A 16,365-nucleotide genomic window follows, 5' to 3' on the forward strand; every position below is an offset into this window, starting at 1 on the left:
ACTCACTTACGATTGCTCCGTCCTTCTTCCCCAGGCCCGGCCATACTCGGATTTGTTGTCTGTCCCTATAATTTTATTTTTTCTGAAATGTCCTGTTGTGTGTCGCCTGTGGGCACAATGCTCTTGAGGTCCGTGGACACCGTCCCATCCTTCAGCGCTCTGCTCCTCTCCGGTTCACTGTGGGGACGTAGTCCAGCTTGCTTATCCATTCACTCGCTGCTTGGGGTGATCATAGATAAGCCCGCTAGAAACCTCCGCCGTGAGCGCCTGTGCGCGTACTGCCATTCGCTTGGGGGACGGACCAGGAGCGGGGTTGTCGTGTGGCACGGCAGGGGGGGCTCGACTCGGAGCACACGGAGCTGCTTTCAACGTGGCTGCTCCGCTGCTGAGCTCCCACCAGCTGCGTCTGGGGGCCCAGCTGCTCCGCACGCTTGTCGGCCCTCGCACTGTCAGGTTCAAGAACAAACGTAGCCGTTCCACGTGTGCAGGCACCTCTGCCACGGTTTTAACTTGCATTTTTTTTGTCTGATAATTTAGGATCCTGAGCATCTTTTCATGTGCTTATTTGCCATCCCTATATCTTCTTTGATGAAGTGTCTACTCGAATCTTTTGCTCATTTTATTTTTTTAAAGATTTTATTTTATTTATTCATGAGAGACACAGAGAGAGAGGCAGAGAGACAGACAGAGGGAGGAGCAGACTCCCTTCGGGGAGCCCGATGCAGGACTCGATTCCAGGACCCTGGGGTCACGCCCTGAGCCAAAGGCAGATGCTCAACTGCTGAGCCACCCAGGTGTCCCTCTCTTGCTCATTTAAAAAAACCAGGCTGTTGTTGGGACGCCCGGGTGGCTCAGTGGTTTGGCACCTGCCTTTGGCCCAGGGCGTGATCCTGGGGTCCCGGGTTCGAGCCCCACGTCAGGCTCCCGGCATGGAGCCTGCTTCTCCCTGTGCCTGTGTCTCTGCCTCTCTTTCTTTGTGTCTCTCATGAATAAATAAATAAAATCTTAAAAACAAAACAAAACAAAAACAGGCTGTTTGCATGCACCTGGGGGCTCAGTTGGTAAAGCGTCTGCCTTCAGCTCAGGTCATGACCTTGGGGTCCTGCGGTCGAGCCCCGGGTCAGGCTCCCTGCTCCGCTGGGGTCTGCTTCTCCCTTTCCCTCTGCCGCTCCCCGTGTTCCTGCGCTCTCTCTCTTTTTTAAATAAATAAAATCTTTTTAAAAATTGGCCTTTTATTACTGAGTCTTGAGAACTCCATATGTTCAGAATTCAAGTTCTTTATCAGGTAATATCCCAGTCTGTAGCTCCTCTGTTCATTCTCTTAACTGCCATAGAAAGAGCTGAAGTTGTTTTTATTAAAATCAATTTACAAATTTGTTTTTTATAGATCAGTGCTGTTATGTGTCAGATCTGAGATCTTTGCCTAACCCAACATCACAAGAATTCCTTTTTCTTTTTTTAAAAAATATATATACATACATATATATAATTGAAGTTTGATCTGCCAACATATAGAGGAATTTCCTTTTCTATCTTCTAGAAGTTTTATGGTTACAGATTTTCTACTTAGGTCTATGAAGCATTTTGTTTTGTTTGGTTTGGTTTGGTTTTTTGGTTTTTTTTTTTTTAATTTTATTTATTTATTCATGAGAGACACAGAAAGAGAGAGGCAGAGACAGGCAGAGGGAGAAGCAGGCTCCATGCAGGGAGCCCGATGGGGGACTCAATCCCGGGACCCCAGGATCACAGCCCAAGCTGGAAGGCAGATGCCCAACTGCTGAGCCACCCAGGCGTCCCTATGAACCATTTTGAATTAATTTTTGTACGTGCTGCAGTGCATGAGTCAAGGTTCTTTACTTTCTCTCTCTCTCCCTTGTTTTTTTTTGGCATAGGAACATCTGATGGTTCCAGCCCCATTTGTTAAAAAAGACTGTTTTTTTTTTTCCCTGTTGTACAATCATTGAACCTTCAGTGAAATCAGTGGGCTGTATCGTATCATAAATACCACAGTCTCTTAATCACTGCAGCTTCATAGGAAGACTCGGAATCAGGTAGTGTGCACCTGCCAGCTTTATTCTTTCCCCAACAGTTCTTTTGGTGATTCCAGCTCCTTTCCCTTTCCCCATAAGTTTTATTTTTTAATTTTTAAATAAAATTTTTAAAAGATTTTATTTATTTGAGACAGAGAGAGAGAGAGAAAAGCAGGCTCCATGCAGGGATCATGATGTGGGACTCGATCCCGGGTCTCCAGGATCGTGCCCTGGGCTGAAGGCAGTGCTAAACTGCTGAGCCACCCGGGCTGCCCTCCCCGTAAGTTTTATTTTTATTTTTTTAAGTTTTTTTTTAATTTTTATTTATTTATGATAGTCACAGAGAGAGAGGCAGAGACACAGGCAGAGGGAGAAGCAGGCTCCATGCACCAGGAGCCCGACGTGGGATTCGATCCCGGGTCTCCAGGACCGCGCCCTGGGCCAAAGGCAGGCGCCAAACCGCTGAGCCTCCCGGGCTGCCCTCCCCGTAAGTTTTAAAGTAGGTTTTCCAAGTTCTACAAAAACTTTCTGCTGCTTCTGCTTTTTGACTATTTGTGTTTTCTTTTGTTTACATTTGCATCGGATCTGTGGAGCGGTTTGGGGAAAACGAACACGCGGACGATCTGTGGACAAGGTTGGCCTCTCACCTGTGGTCTTGGCTGACTTCCATGACCGGGGTCCTGCGGTCCTCCTCTTACAAAATCTGCGCCGTCTCGTTAGATGCGCATCCGAGGGTTTCATACAGTGCTCAGTGCCATGTTGTACACGGTCCTGGTCTAAAACTTCAGTTATGATTGATCGTTGCTCGGATACACACGGGGGACGGAGGTTTGTAGAGTGACCTTGTACCCGAGGACCTTGCAAAACTCACTTGTGCTAGTTCTTGGGGCTTTTTGTAAGTTCTCCAGGACTTCTGCATAGACCCGTGCGTAGTATCTGTGGACAGAGGCGGCTGTTTAATCCTCCAGCCCTAGGTCGTACACGCGCTTGTTCGTTGTCTTATCGCACTGTCTAGGCCTTTCGCCACCAAAAACGATGCTAGGTTTGGGTTTCTGGCTTATTATTATTTTTTTGCAGATGCCTTTAATCAGCTGGGAGTTCCCTCCTGTTCCTAGTGTGCTGAGGGTTTTCATCATGAGTGGAAGTGAAATATCTTCAAATACTCTTGCAGCATCTGCGGCTCCGGTGACTGCAGCGTTGTGGAGCCCGCCGTGCATCACAGGGAGGAGTCACTTAGTCATGAGATACTTATTTTTGCTGGATTCAATTTCCTAGTATTTGTTGAGGAATTTCGTATCTGGTACAGGCCGAATGCTTATGCACCACACCCCAAACTCCCTGAAAACTCCTATGTTGAAACCCTAACTCCGTCCGGTCTGGCGTGGCGGTCGGAGGCGGGCTCCCGGGCAGGGATTTCGGGCAGGCGAGGTCAGGAGGTTGGGGCCCTCCCGGTGGGAATCCATCCGGGGACACAGCGCGCCGAATGCAGCCCTCAGGCCGGGAGGACGCCCCCGGCAGGAACCAGATGGCACTGGCACCCACGCGGGGACGGCTTCCTGTGCCGTTAGCCAGCGCGGCCACCGTCTGGGGACTGCGGCCCGGCCTTCCCTTCCGCTCCCGGGAAGCCCAGCGCACCCCAGCTCACCGCGGCTGTCTGGCCAGGGCCCCCGGTCGCGGCCGCGCCCCCGTGGCTCTCGTGTTGCCCTGAGCTTCAAACCCCCCGGGGTCGACCCTTCTTCCCACAGGCGCCGTGGGTGCTCCCAGCCTCACGTAGCGGCCTCTGCCGCGCTGGCCACCAGCCCCGCTGAAGGCTCCCTGCCCCGCTCCTGAGCCGGCTCTGGGTGCCGCCTCCGCCAGATCTGCGTGCCGGGAGCGGGCGGGTCGCCGTGCGCTGGCCCAGGTCAGGCCGCCGTCCCGCTCGCTGTCCTTGCCTCCACGCGCTGCGGCCCTCCGGCCTGTGGAGCCTCCGTCCCCTCACCTGAACGACGGGCCTGCCCTGTGCTCACCGTGAGGACGGCGCAGGCTGGATGCCCACGGGAGGCGACCCCTGCCCTGCCACCGGCACTGGCAAGGCCCCGCACACGCCATCCCCAGGGCCCCCCGGAGCGAGCTGGTGCTGTGACGGCGGCGCGGGGGCCCGGTGTGCCCGTCCAGGTTCTCGTCTCCCCGCAGCCCACCAGCTGCCCCACACCTCTGCCATCTGTCTCCGGGCCCCCACGTCCCCACGGGGTGAACATGGAGCCTCCTCCCCACGCCTGCCCCTGCCCACCTGGCAAGGCCTGGCCCTGCGCGGGGCTCCACTCAGAGGCCGGGACTGGTGCCGGGGCACCCTGGGAGCTGGCGCGGGGAAGGCCGCTGCAGTGTGAGACCATATTGTGCCTGTCACCCGCGCGTTGGTCCTTTGCCAAACCTCTGCCTCGCCTGGCACCGACAGACACCTTTGTGTCCAAGGCCCGGGGTGCTGGCTGGTTTCAAGCACTCGCTGTCTGCTGGACGTCAGCGTGACCGAGGGGCTGAGCCAACGTCCCGGGACGGGCAGGGCCTGGGGACACTGCTGGACACGTCCACTCAGGACCTGAGCCTCCCGCCCAGGAGGCCCCGAGAGCTCCGCGGACATGGACGTCCCAGGCTTGGCTCTCCTCCCCTCCCCCTCTCCCCTCCCCTCCTCTCCCCTCCTCTCCCCTCCCTCTCCCTCTCCTGCTGGGATTTTAATTGACCCTTAGTTAGTACCAGGCTGGGAGCGGGCATGGCGGTTCGGGCGCGGGCAGTACTGTCTTCAGAGGATTCACAGACACTAATAAACCCAAATAAAAGCCAGAGAAGTGACTGTAAGCCACGGGAGGAGCAGTCACCCTCTGTGCCCAGCGGTGCCCCTGGCCTCGGCGCGCTCCCACCTCATGGGCTTCCAGAACTGTCCCGGCCCCGCGCCCTCCCCGAGCCTCCCCAGGGGGACGCGGCAGGGGTGACTCCAGACGAGCAGCTCGCCGGAGGCTGTGTCCACGCGCAATGCCGCCCGGCCACCCGTGTTTCTCGCTGGATCTCAGGGCTTATCCCCCCGCGACCCTGTCCAGGCCCCAGCCCAGGCGCTCCCTGGGGGCTCCGGGCAGCAGGTGCGGCATCTGTTCGCACCAAGGCCCCTGGCCCGTCCTCCTTTCAGCCCCACAACCTAGGAAGCCCTAACCAGCTCCTCCCGGTGAGCGGCCCGTGCTCCTCGTGCTCCTCGTGCTCCTCGCCAGGCCCACGCGGGACCCATCGGAGAACTTTCCAAGATTCTCTCACGACCCCGGCCCCTCCCACCTCCCTTCCCAAACTCTGACGTAGGGAGTCTTGGCAGGTGGCTGGGTAGGACCCCCGGGTCAGTCGTCGTCAGGGGGTCCCTGACCAGCAGCATCGTGGGAATGCGCATGCTCGAGGCCCCACACCGGCTCCACGCGGGGCCTGGACAAGCCCTCCGGGTGCACCTGGGGGAGCCCAAGAACCAGCGCCCCCCTCACTCCCTCTCCAGCCACCACCCCCGCCCCCGCCCCAGGCTCAGGGTCCTGTGGGTCCCCGGGCGCTCGTGGGCGTGGACAAGTCACAGCACCTGTTCCACTGGGAAGCGCTCTGCGCGGAGGCCCCCATGGTCCCGCTTCCCCAATTCTCTGGACCCCGCCCCCCCGTCAGGGCCCTGGGGGGCTGAAGGCGCTGCCTCCGGCCAGCTGGGAAGACCGAGTGCGCGTGTGCAGGGGGCTGCGGGCGGGCGGTCCTCCGCGTATTTTGCTGCAACCCAAGTGTGGGTTCCCCTTGGGGCAGGTGGAGTTGGGCAATCTCAGGAACCCAAGCTTCTCACCTGCGGACGGGAGACGGGCCGCCGCCCCCTACAGCGCCTGGGAGACCCCCGTGGGGGCACAGGCCTGCCCGGAGCCTCAGTTTCCCTGTGCGGACGATGGCACACTGCCACGGGGGGAGTAAACGGGGCGCGGGGGGCGGGGGGATCTCGAGTGGCACTGAGCAAGCTCGCTACCGATCTGGACCAAACTGCTGTCCCCTGACCAGCGACCTCTGTGCCAAGTACCGACGTCTTACTGACTCCACGTTTATCCCCATGCCCCACCCTTCCTCCTCGGGGCGTGGTGTTAGAGGCCCCGGGCACAGGTCACCTGCGTGTGGATGACCCCAAATTCACGCCCCCGTTCCAGAACTCTCCCCGGAGCTTGTCTGGGCCCACGGTCACTGCTTGGCCCCCTGAAGGCCCAGCGGACGGCCCAGGTGTGGGGAGGCCTGGCACCGCCGTCCGCCGGCTCCCCAGGCTGCCCTAAGCTCCACCGTCGACGCCCGAGGGTCTGGGTGTCCCCCCGCCGAGGCGCCTCACCTCACGCCGTCCACTCTCCAGCCTGTGGCTCCAGCCTCAGAACAGAGGGGGTGTCCCCTCCCCTTCGGCTGCCAGCACATCACCTGAGGTCCCCGGGAGCCCGGCGTCCTCACTGCCGCCAGGCTCCGCTGCCCTCCCCGCAGCAGCCAACCGGATCTTATGAACACAGGGACCGGGCCTGCCTCCTGCCCGCCCCTGCCCCTGCCCGCGGAGTAAGCCCGGCCCGCTCGGGGATGTGTCCCCGGCCCCCTCAGCCCGGCCCGGCCAGGAGGGCCTCCCTCCGGGGGGTGGACCACCCATCCGTCCCAGGCACCTCAGGGCCTTTGCACCTGCCGGCCCCCTGGGCAGTGCTCTCCTCCCCTCCGCTCACGCCCGGGCCCTGGGAGCCGCCTTCCTGGACCCGCCCGTCAGTCCCACCTGCTCGTGTTCGCACCTGACAGTGTCTCAGCGGCTCAGGTATCGGGCCTCCCCCGACCCCCCGCTAAGTTGTGGCCCATGGAGGCAGTGACCTGCTCCCGCTGTCCTGGGAGGAAACTGAGGCACCAGAGGTGGAGGTGCCTGCGGGAGCACACAGCGTGAGGGATGGAGGGGACCTGAACCCAGGCCTGGGGAGGCCGTGGCCCCCCCTGCGCTCACGTGGGGCTTCTCCAGCCCCCTCCCCCCCCCCACGGGACAGCGGCCTGGCCGGGGACGCTGTATGGGGTCCAGGCCTGGCGGGTAAGGGCTCCAGGGTGCCGCTGGGTGCGACTGTGACAAGGCTCTGGCTGGTGGGGGGTGGCGGGAAGGGGCTGGAAGGGGGGAAGCTGCAGGCCCCGCCCTGACCCCGCCCCGGGCAGGGCTGAGGGCCTGGTGACCTGGGGCGGGGGCGGGTCCGGGTTGCGGGAGGGGTGAGTGAGGTGCCCCCCCCGCCCCCCGCTGTGCCGCTGCCCCAGGGGTGCGCTCCGGGCCCGGGACCTGGGGCCGCCGACCCGCCACACCCGCAGCGGCTTAGCCCGCGGGCCTCAGTTTCCCCGGCACTACAGTAACCGCAGCCTTCCGGGGCGGGGGCAGATGCTGCCCCCTTTGCTGGCCGCGGGAGCCACATGCCCCCCTCCGTCTGGGTCCGCCGAGTTACTCTCGGGGCCGGGCAGGGGGGCGCTGTCCTGGGCCACCGCCCATCCCCGGAGCTCCCGATCCTCTCTGGCTCCTGCCTGGAGCTGCGTCCTGCTGATGGAACCACAGCCCAGGCGGCCTCCCGTCAGCCATGGGGGTCAGTGCTAGGGGCTGGGGCTGGGGACTAGGTGCTGGGGACTGGGGGCTGGGGGCTGGGGCTGGGGGCCAGGTACTGGGTGCCGGGTGCTGGGGCTGGGGCTGGGGCTGGGTGCTGGGGCTGGGGACTGGGGCTGGGGACTAGGGCTGGGGGCTGGGGCTGGGTGCTGGGGGCTGGTGGCTGGGGGTTGGGGCTGGGTGCTGGGTGCTAGGGCTGGGAATGGAGACTGGGGCTGGGTGCTGGGGACTGGGGCTGGGTGCTGGGGCTGGGGCTGGGGGCTAGGGCTGGGGGCTGGAGCCATGACTCCAGGCCCCCGCCGGCCCCGTCCTGCCCCTTCGGCAAGGGTTCCCAAGAGGACCACAGGTTCTGGCGCAAGACACCCAGACAAGGGCTTGTCCCCAACCCGGGCTGGGCAGCATTCCTGGGGGGCAGGATGGCCCCCCCAGTTGTGTGTCTGGCTGCCAGGAGGGCCAGCTGAGGGAAGCCCTGGAAGGTCCAGTCCACGGGGTCGAGCCATAGCGCCCTGGAGAGGGAGTGCAGCTGTGGGGTCTGCCCCTGGGGGCCCCTCACCCCGCAGCGAGGGCCCGGCCCCCCGGCCCCGCCCTGACCCCAGGCACACACAGCTCGGCCTGCTGTCCTGACTGCGGGTGTCTCTTAGAAGGAAGCCTCGCTGGGGTGCCCTCGGGAGCTGAAAGCCCTGCAGGGAAATCTCCCTCCTGGCCCGCAAGTCGGGGTCCCTTAAACAGAGCAGCCAAGGGGACAAAGGTCAGGAGGGCTGCGGGCCGCGGGCTGCGGCGGTGCCCCTGGAGAGCAGGAGAGCAGGCTACGGCAGGAGGAGTGGGGGGGCACAGACGGGTCCCGGGCGGGGTCCTGGGGGGTCCCGGATGCTGTCCTGGACTGACCCCCCACAGCACCTGCACACGGAGGGGCAGGGGCTGAGCTGCCGCAGGGGCTGACCTCTGGCCGTGGCCAGGCCCTGGCTCACGTGTGGCAAAGGCTCCCTCGGATGGCCCACAGCCACTGGCCGCCCCCCGCCCCGGCTGGCTGGCGTACTTGGGCCCCACCAGCTCTGACCCAGTGGCCTCGGGTGGCATCCAGAGCCCCCTGCAATCCACCCATGTGCACGCGGTCCCCGTTCCCAGTGCGGACGGGAGATGCCAGTGAAACCCAGTCACCCCTGCAGCCGCTTGCCCGCTGCCAGACCCTTCGGCCCCTTGGTGCTGACCGAGCTGGCTGATTTGATCCTGTTCACCGGCTGTGTGACCCGACCCAGGTTGCGTCCCCTGTCTCACTCTCCCCATCTATGAGATGGGGACATCGGGGAGCCTGTGCAGAGGCACGTGCTGGGACAGCGTGAGGGGTGTGGGGAGCTGACGGGCCTGACAATGCCCAGCAGACGCCCCTGCAGGAGCCATGCTACCTCTGGCCTCCTAAGTCCCCCAGTCCCCCTGAGTTCTCCAGGCTCACTAGACCCAGGGCCCCACCCCGAGGTCCTGACATCGCGGGGCCACCCTGGGCTGGACTCGAACCTCAGATCTGCCTGCCAAGTGCTGTGTGGCCTGGGGAAGCCGAACTCCCCCAGTTGGAGCCACAGTGAGGATGAGGTGAGGTGACCACTGGCCACCAGGTGCCAGGTGTGGGGTCACCTCTGCACCAGCAGGGCCAGAGTCCCAAACTGTCTGTGTGGGGAAGCCGATGTGCAAACAGCCAGCCCCTGAGCCAGGCCGAGCTGTCAGCCAAACTCGCCGCATAAAGAAGGGGCTTTTGGAGACCAGGAGGCTGCCACTGAGCGCGGAGAGCTTCACGGACAAGGTGACCTTGAGCTTGACCTTGAAAAATAAGTCAATTTTGATAAGCAGAGAAGAGGGTGCTGGGGCAGGGAACGCGCTGCAGGAAGTAGGGAGACGCCCAGGAGCAGCACCCCCCTGGGCCTGGACCCCGTTCCCCAAAACACAGGTGCCGGGTGGAGGCCAAGCCCCTGCCACCTGCTGGCAGGAACCGTCCTCTGCCCGAGTCCCCCCACAAGCCCACCACCCGGACCTCCGGGGACCCACATCTCTCCTGTTCCAGGTGATAGGGGCCCAGGCCCCCCAGGACACGGCGACGCACAGGGAGGGGCCAGTGTCGGAGCTGCCTGGGTGGGGGCCGGGAGCAGCCTGGGGGCCACACGCTGGGCCCCCGGGTGCGGGAGGGTGTCCCGCAGCAGCCTGCCTGCCCCGGCTCCCGTGAGCTCCCCGGGGACCCACTGCCTGTCACCCCGTGTTGCCGGAGGGGGAGGAGAGGCCCCGTAAAAGGCCTCGGAAGATGGATTTGATTTGGTCATTCTTACTGGCAAACCTGACTCAAAAGCCCTGACAGATTTGTGGGAACTTGGTTATTCATGCCCAAAACGAGAGAGTAAATCTCGGGCCCACATGAGTCACCGCCGGGCGGTCCCCCTCGGCAGCTGTGGCACCGCTGCCCGGCAGGCTGGCGGCACGAAACCCCGGCCTCGGCTGACTTACAAACCCGAGCCGAGCCAGCCCGCTGCCTGCCGGGGGTGCGGCTCCGGGGCCCCCCTCGGTGTGGACCCCGGCAGGGGCCGCAGGGGCCGGGGGTGGACATCCCCGCGGCCACCCAGAGGCCACCGCAGGCCCGGAACCTCCCGCCTGAGGACGTCCGTGGCCGGGAGTGGGACATGGGGGACAGGCTGAGGGCGCTGGCAGACAGAGACGCCCCGACCGAGGTGCCTGGAGGTGTGGGCGACAGCCCGTGTCCCCCGTGGGCCGGCCCCGCGGCGCTCGCCGAGCATCAGAGGCCCCCTCCCGGCTGCTCACCCACCTGCTGGCATCACCTCCGTACCAGCTGTGGGCCCCAAACCTCTGCCCAGGCTGCGCGTCAGGGACCCCAGGCTGAGCCCCCAGTGCTGCCCGTGGAGGCCGGGGCCAGCTCGGGCGATCGGGGGAGAGCCCCTCCCTCTGGCCTCCAGCCTCGCAGGCCCCATGCGGCTGGAGCCAGTCTGGGGTGAAATCCGCAGGAATCAGCTCTCGGAACCACCGACATCCCCCCCGTTTGCACATCCCCTTTCCTCTGGGAGCCCGGGTCTCCTGCAAAGTTCTCAGCAGGTCAACATCCCCCGCACCCCCGTCCCTTCCGGCAGTGCCCCCCAAGCTCACTGTCGTCCCTGCGGCCGGCCCAGCGGGGGTGCGGGTGCAGCAGGGGCGCGGCTGCCGTGGCGGCGTCTCCTGTGCTCGCCCACACGCAGGCTGCCCGGGTTCCCCGGGCTCCGGGGGTGTGACCCGCAGGGCCCTCCTGTGTGCACCCCGCAGGCCGGGCGGGAGCACCTGCTGCCTCTGCAACCAGCGGGGGAGCCGCTGAACGTCTGCAGCGCCCTCCTGAAGCCCTCCCTGGGGGGGCGGGGGTGCCTGGCCAAGGAGGGTGACCCGGCCCGGTGGGGGGAGGGTTGTGTGCCTGAAGGCGGGTCTCTGCAGACCCGGGACCTGGGCCTTCATCCGCGCCCCAGTTCTGCTCTCCGATATTTTTTAGGCTACTTTTTAAATAAAAGCAACCCTCGTAGCGGGTTTAACATTCAGGCTTGGGTATGTGAGTCCCCATCACGCTCCTGCACCCACTGTGACCCCCGTCCTGCCAGGCCCCCCACTGTACCCCGCACCGTCCCCCTCATCCTGCCGTGCCCCTGTCCCACCATGCCCCCACTCCACCGTGCCCCCTGCCATGCCCCTGTCCCACCGTGCTCCCTACCCCGCTCTGCCTCCCACTGTGCCCCCTGTCCCAGCAGTGCTCCCCATCCCACCGTGCCCCCCACCCCACTGTGCCCCTGCTGTGCTCCCCGCCAACCACCTCAGCCCGCAGCTTCTCCACAGCTGTGGAGCACATGGTGCCCAAACCCTGTGCAAGTGTAGACACTTTAAAGCAAATGGCCCAGGGGCGACCGGGGGGCTCCGTGGGTGAAGCATCTGCCTTCACCTCAGGTCACGATCCTTGGTCCTGGGATCGAGTCCTGCATGGGGCTCCCTGTGCAGAGGGGGGTTTGCTGGTCCCTCTGCCCCCAGCCCCCCACTTGTGCTGTCAAATAAATAAGTAAACTCTCTTTTAAAAAAAAATAAAGCCAAAAAATAAAAACAATAAAAAAATAAAGCCAGTGGCCCCAGTGGCCCCAGTGCAGCCGTGCACGCCCTCCCATGACGGCGAGCCTTCCCGTGCCCACACACCGTCCCTCGAGCAAGGCCGCCCGTGACCACACACCCTCCCATGGCCGCACAGCCCCTCGTCGCAGCCGCTCGGGACGGCGCACCCTCCCGCGAGCACACAGCCTCCAGGTGGCACAGACTCCCTGTGTGCTCGGGTCTCAGGGCGCACAGACCCACCCCGTCTGTAACGCCCCAGGGTGGCTGAGGGCGGCCCTGCTGTGATGGGCCCCCCAGGACCCACTGTCCTCGTGCAGGGAGCCTCCCCCTCCGGGCTGAGGGCATGTGGGTGCCCCCAAGGCCTCTGCTCCAGGGCCAATGCAGGCTGGGCTTCCTGCCCCCTCCCCCCCAAAGGAGGGAGCCCCGCGTCCCCTGGGCCCCCCGGCAGCCCACCCTGTTGTTGCCGAGGACGTTTGGGGCGTGCTGTCACTTGCTAGGCTGCGGGGGCACCGCTCTCAGCCCCTCACAGAGTCTGCATCTCTGCTTCTCCTGGAAGCCTCTGCCCCCAGGACCCCAAAGGGCTCCCCCCAGCTCTGTCCCACAGCAAGTCCCCACCTGCTCGCGTCCCCACCTTCCCAGCATGGTCGTTGGGACCCACGGGAAGTGCTGCCCGAGAGGGGCTGTGCCGCCCGTCCTGCGGTCCCCGAGGTGGCCCCTGGGGGCCCGGCCATTGCTCCTGGGGCGACACCGCCCGGGGCCCTTCCTAGGGCGGCTGTGGGCAGAGGCCCGCCCTGTGGGCTCAGCAGCGCCTCTGCCCGCCTGGCTGAGAGGAGAGCCAGCCTGCAGGCCCGAGCCCGAGGCCACGTCCCCACGCGGGGGGTGCTGCTCCCTCCGAGGTAAGTAGCCAAAGGGAACAAGCAAGTTGCATGTGTTCATTGTGTCAAGTTCTGGCCCTGAGACCTGCTGCCCCAGCAGGTGGGGGACATGAGCCCATGTGGGCGGGAGGGGGGCTGCTGAGTGCCCCCCAGTGTGCTTGGGGACAAGCCTGCAGAAGCTCCAGCAACGGACAGGCCTCCGACGGACCGACCCAGCAACCCTCCTGGAGCCACCATTTCACAGGGGAGAGATTGGGGGGGGGGGTAGGGAGAGACGGGGGGGGAGCGGGGTAGGGAGAGATGGGGGGAAGCAGGGAAGTGGGAGAGACGGGGAGGGGGGCTGAGGCCGCAGGAACACGGCCCCTGGCTCCTGGGTTTGGAGCCCGGCCTCGCTCCCCCATGAGACACCAACTTGCCTGTGGGTCCCCGCCGAGCCCCCCCCCCCCCCCCCGCCTCATGGGGCCGAGGAGTGAGGTCTGGGTGGCAGTGAGGCCCGGGGCCGGAGGTCAAGGGTCGGGAGGGCCCCAAGGTAGGAGCCGCAGCTGCCCTGCCCCCCGGGGCCGTGCCCAGCAGAGCGCCAGCCCTCCAGGTCCTCACCCCCGAGGGGACCCTGGGCCGCCCCCGCCCCAGAGTCCTGTCCGCCTGGGCGGGGCCAGCGATGCCAGGGAACCCGGCAGTGTCTGGAGTCGCGTCCAGAGGTTTCCAAGGAGAGAAATTTGGCCAAACCCTCAGGGAAATCAAGGCAGCTGCTCCGAGCGCCTGCTTTAGCCTCGGCCGCACTCCGCAGATGGCACCACGGACCTGGGGGGAAGGGCCTCGCGGCCGGAGGGGAGGCAGCAGGACGGAGGCCAGGCCGGGGCTCCCCCCCCCCCCCCCGCCCCGCAGGCTGGCGGGCGCCGTGCGTGGGCCGCGCTCCCCAGAGGCCCTTCCTCGCGCTGCCGGCCCCTCGGGGGCACCGTGCTCATCCCCGGCGGGACCTCCCGGGGAGGACGTGGGCCAGCAGCTCTCGACTAGTCACGACGGTGGTTATTAGCATCGTCGTGATTAATTATTAATATATCAACACAATTAATACAGCGCCGCATGAATAATCCATGTCCGAGCTCCGTCTGCGGAGCGTGGCGGGCCTGCTTCGGACCCGGGAGTCCCCACATATGACGCCCTCCCCCAGATGCGCCAGGAGCCGGAAGCCGGCCGGCATGTTCATTAACTTGTGCAGACCCCGATTAACGGCCCCCCTCTTGCCGCTCGGGGGTCTCTCTCTCTCTCCCTCTGGCTGGAGGCTGAGTCCCGGGGCTCAGGGACGCAGGGAGGGGAGCCGTCCCTGCACCCTGACCCACCGGCACCAGCCCGGGGTGCGCAGGGGGCCGGCCTCTGTCGCTCACGGTGGCCGCGGGCTCACGCCGCCCCCCTCGCTGGCAGGCGCAGAAGGCCAATCACATGGGTCCCAGGGTCCTCTGCAAGCCCGCAGCCCCGAAACTGGCCTCCAGCCTTCCCACCCCGAGCCTCCAGCGGTGTCCTGCCCCGTCGCCGAGCGCTCCTCCCAGGCCAGGAGCTCCTGGTCCCACGCGGGGCTGACGACAGGGGACACGCAGAGGCACCGCCGTCCTTATTACTCTGTGGTTCTTTTGCTGCAGACGTGACTGAGGAGAGCCAGAGCAGTGCCAAACCCAGAGCTGCCACGACCCTCCCCGAGGCTGGCTGCAAGGTCAGTGCCGCGGACGAGGCCTCTGGGGGTGGCGGGAGCTCCTGGGGGGTCTCTGGGAGGGGACTCTGCCAGCCAGGAAGGGGGCAGCTGGGTCCCTGGGCACGGGGTGGCCGGCCGTAGGAGCCAGGCATGCTCAGGGGACCGTGGCCACCGTCCCAGGAGGGAGAGGAGCGGGCTCCTCGGGACACGGGTCCTGAGGGCAGTGAGCACGTCCTGCACCCAAGGGCCCCGGCCCTCCAGCCTCCAGATTGCCCACTGTGGTGACCGCTTGTCAGGCGGCAGGAAAAGGCGCAGCGAGGGGATGGAGGCGCGCCCAGCAGGCTGCGAACCCCGGGCCCCGCCCTGGCCCCTTGGCCCTCCCGTGGGAGCCACACGGGGCAGCCCCGATGCACAGATGAGAACAGGCGTGGGGGTGTCTTCCCCGCGGTCGCAGACCAGCTCTTCTGCAGAGCCGTCGCAGGCCCGGGGCAGCGCGCGACCTCCCGCGGGGGCTGGGGCCACGTGGACGCACCGCCCCATCCTCCGTCCTGCGGGGACACACCGCGAGGGGCCAGCGCTGCCTTTACACTCACGGAAGCGCCTCTCCCCACGGCCAGTGGGCGCAGCCCCGGCCCTGCCCTCCCCCACACGCTCGCCTCTCCCCGTGGGACACTGGCCTTGGGGGCAGAGGTCCGGCCACGGCCCCCCGGGAGGACGAGGTGGGCAAAGGGTCAGAGCCCCCACGCCTGCATGACTTGCTTTGGCTCCCAGGCCCCTGGGGGAGAGTGGCCCCCGCTATCTGAGGACAGTTCTGTCCTTGGTTTGAGGCATCAGCTCCCCTGCGGCATGTGCGGCCCCACAGATCGCCAGCTTTTCTGGCAAATGCTGACCCAGGCCCCAGTGCCCCCACCCCGCCCTCTGAGAGGCGTCAAGGGGCAGCCCCGACCGCAGGCTGCAGGCCACCTGGACATGGGCGACGCACAGGACAGAAACGGGTGGTGTGAGTCCAGCCCCGCCCGGCAGTGCCTCCTGGCGGGCGCAACCCCCCCACCGAGAGGCCGGGGCGAGAGGCGCAGCAGAGGCAGCCCCAGGGGCTCCAGAAAGAGCCTCGGGGACCATCGGGAGGGAGGGCAGGACGCAGAAGGGCGGGCGGCTTCCCTGACGTCAGCAGCTGGGCAGCTTGGGGGACACCCAAGAGCCAAGGCGACAGTGAGCAGTTTGCAGAAGACGCACTTGTGCTCCCCGGGGAGGCGGCGGGCTGCGGCTGGACATCTTTGTGCAGGACGGGGGCACTCGGTGAGGATGGGGCACTCGGTGCAGGACGGGGGCACTCGGTGAGGATGGAGCACCCAGTGAGGATGGGGCACCCGGTGCAGGATGGGGCACTTGGTGAGGATGGGGCACCCGGTGAGGATGGGGCACCTGGTGCAGATGGGGCACTCGGTGAGGATGGGGCACCCGGTGCAGGATGGGGCACTTGGTGAGGATGGGGCACCTGGTGCAGATGGGGCACTCGGTGAGGATGGGGCACTTGGTGAGGATGGGGCACCCGGTGCAGGATGGGGCACTTGGTGAGGATGGGGCACCTGGTGCAGATGGGGCACTCGGTGAGGATGGGGCACCCGGTGCAGGACAGGGCACTAGCACAGAAGACGGACTGGCCCGTCTCTACACATCGTCATTGGTGTCTCTGCAGTGACGCCAGCCTGGCGTTGGCAGGATGCCGATTTCTCCATCAGTCATGCGTCCCCTGGTTGGTGCTGGAAGATGGAGAATCTCCATCTAGAAACTTCTGACTCAGCCTTGCTCCCCTGCCTGCCACGAGATACACGGCCCAGCTTTGCGCGGCGGGAGATGTCTCGTGATTCGTCGTTCGGCTCCCTGGTCCGATGGTGAGTAGGAGCACAGGTCACGGCTGTCCCCGCGAGCCTGCTGACAAGGGAGGCCTGACCCCCCACTCGGCAGCGGAGGCCTGTGGAGGGACCCTCGCCTGCCGCTCCCACCCACCCTCCTGGGACAGCACCCCGCGTACTCGCACAGCGGCCC

Source organism: Vulpes lagopus, chromosome 18 (assembly GCF_018345385.1).
Source record: "Vulpes lagopus strain Blue_001 chromosome 18, ASM1834538v1, whole genome shotgun sequence".
NCBI classification, from domain to species: Eukaryota; Metazoa; Chordata; class Mammalia; order Carnivora; family Canidae; genus Vulpes; species Vulpes lagopus.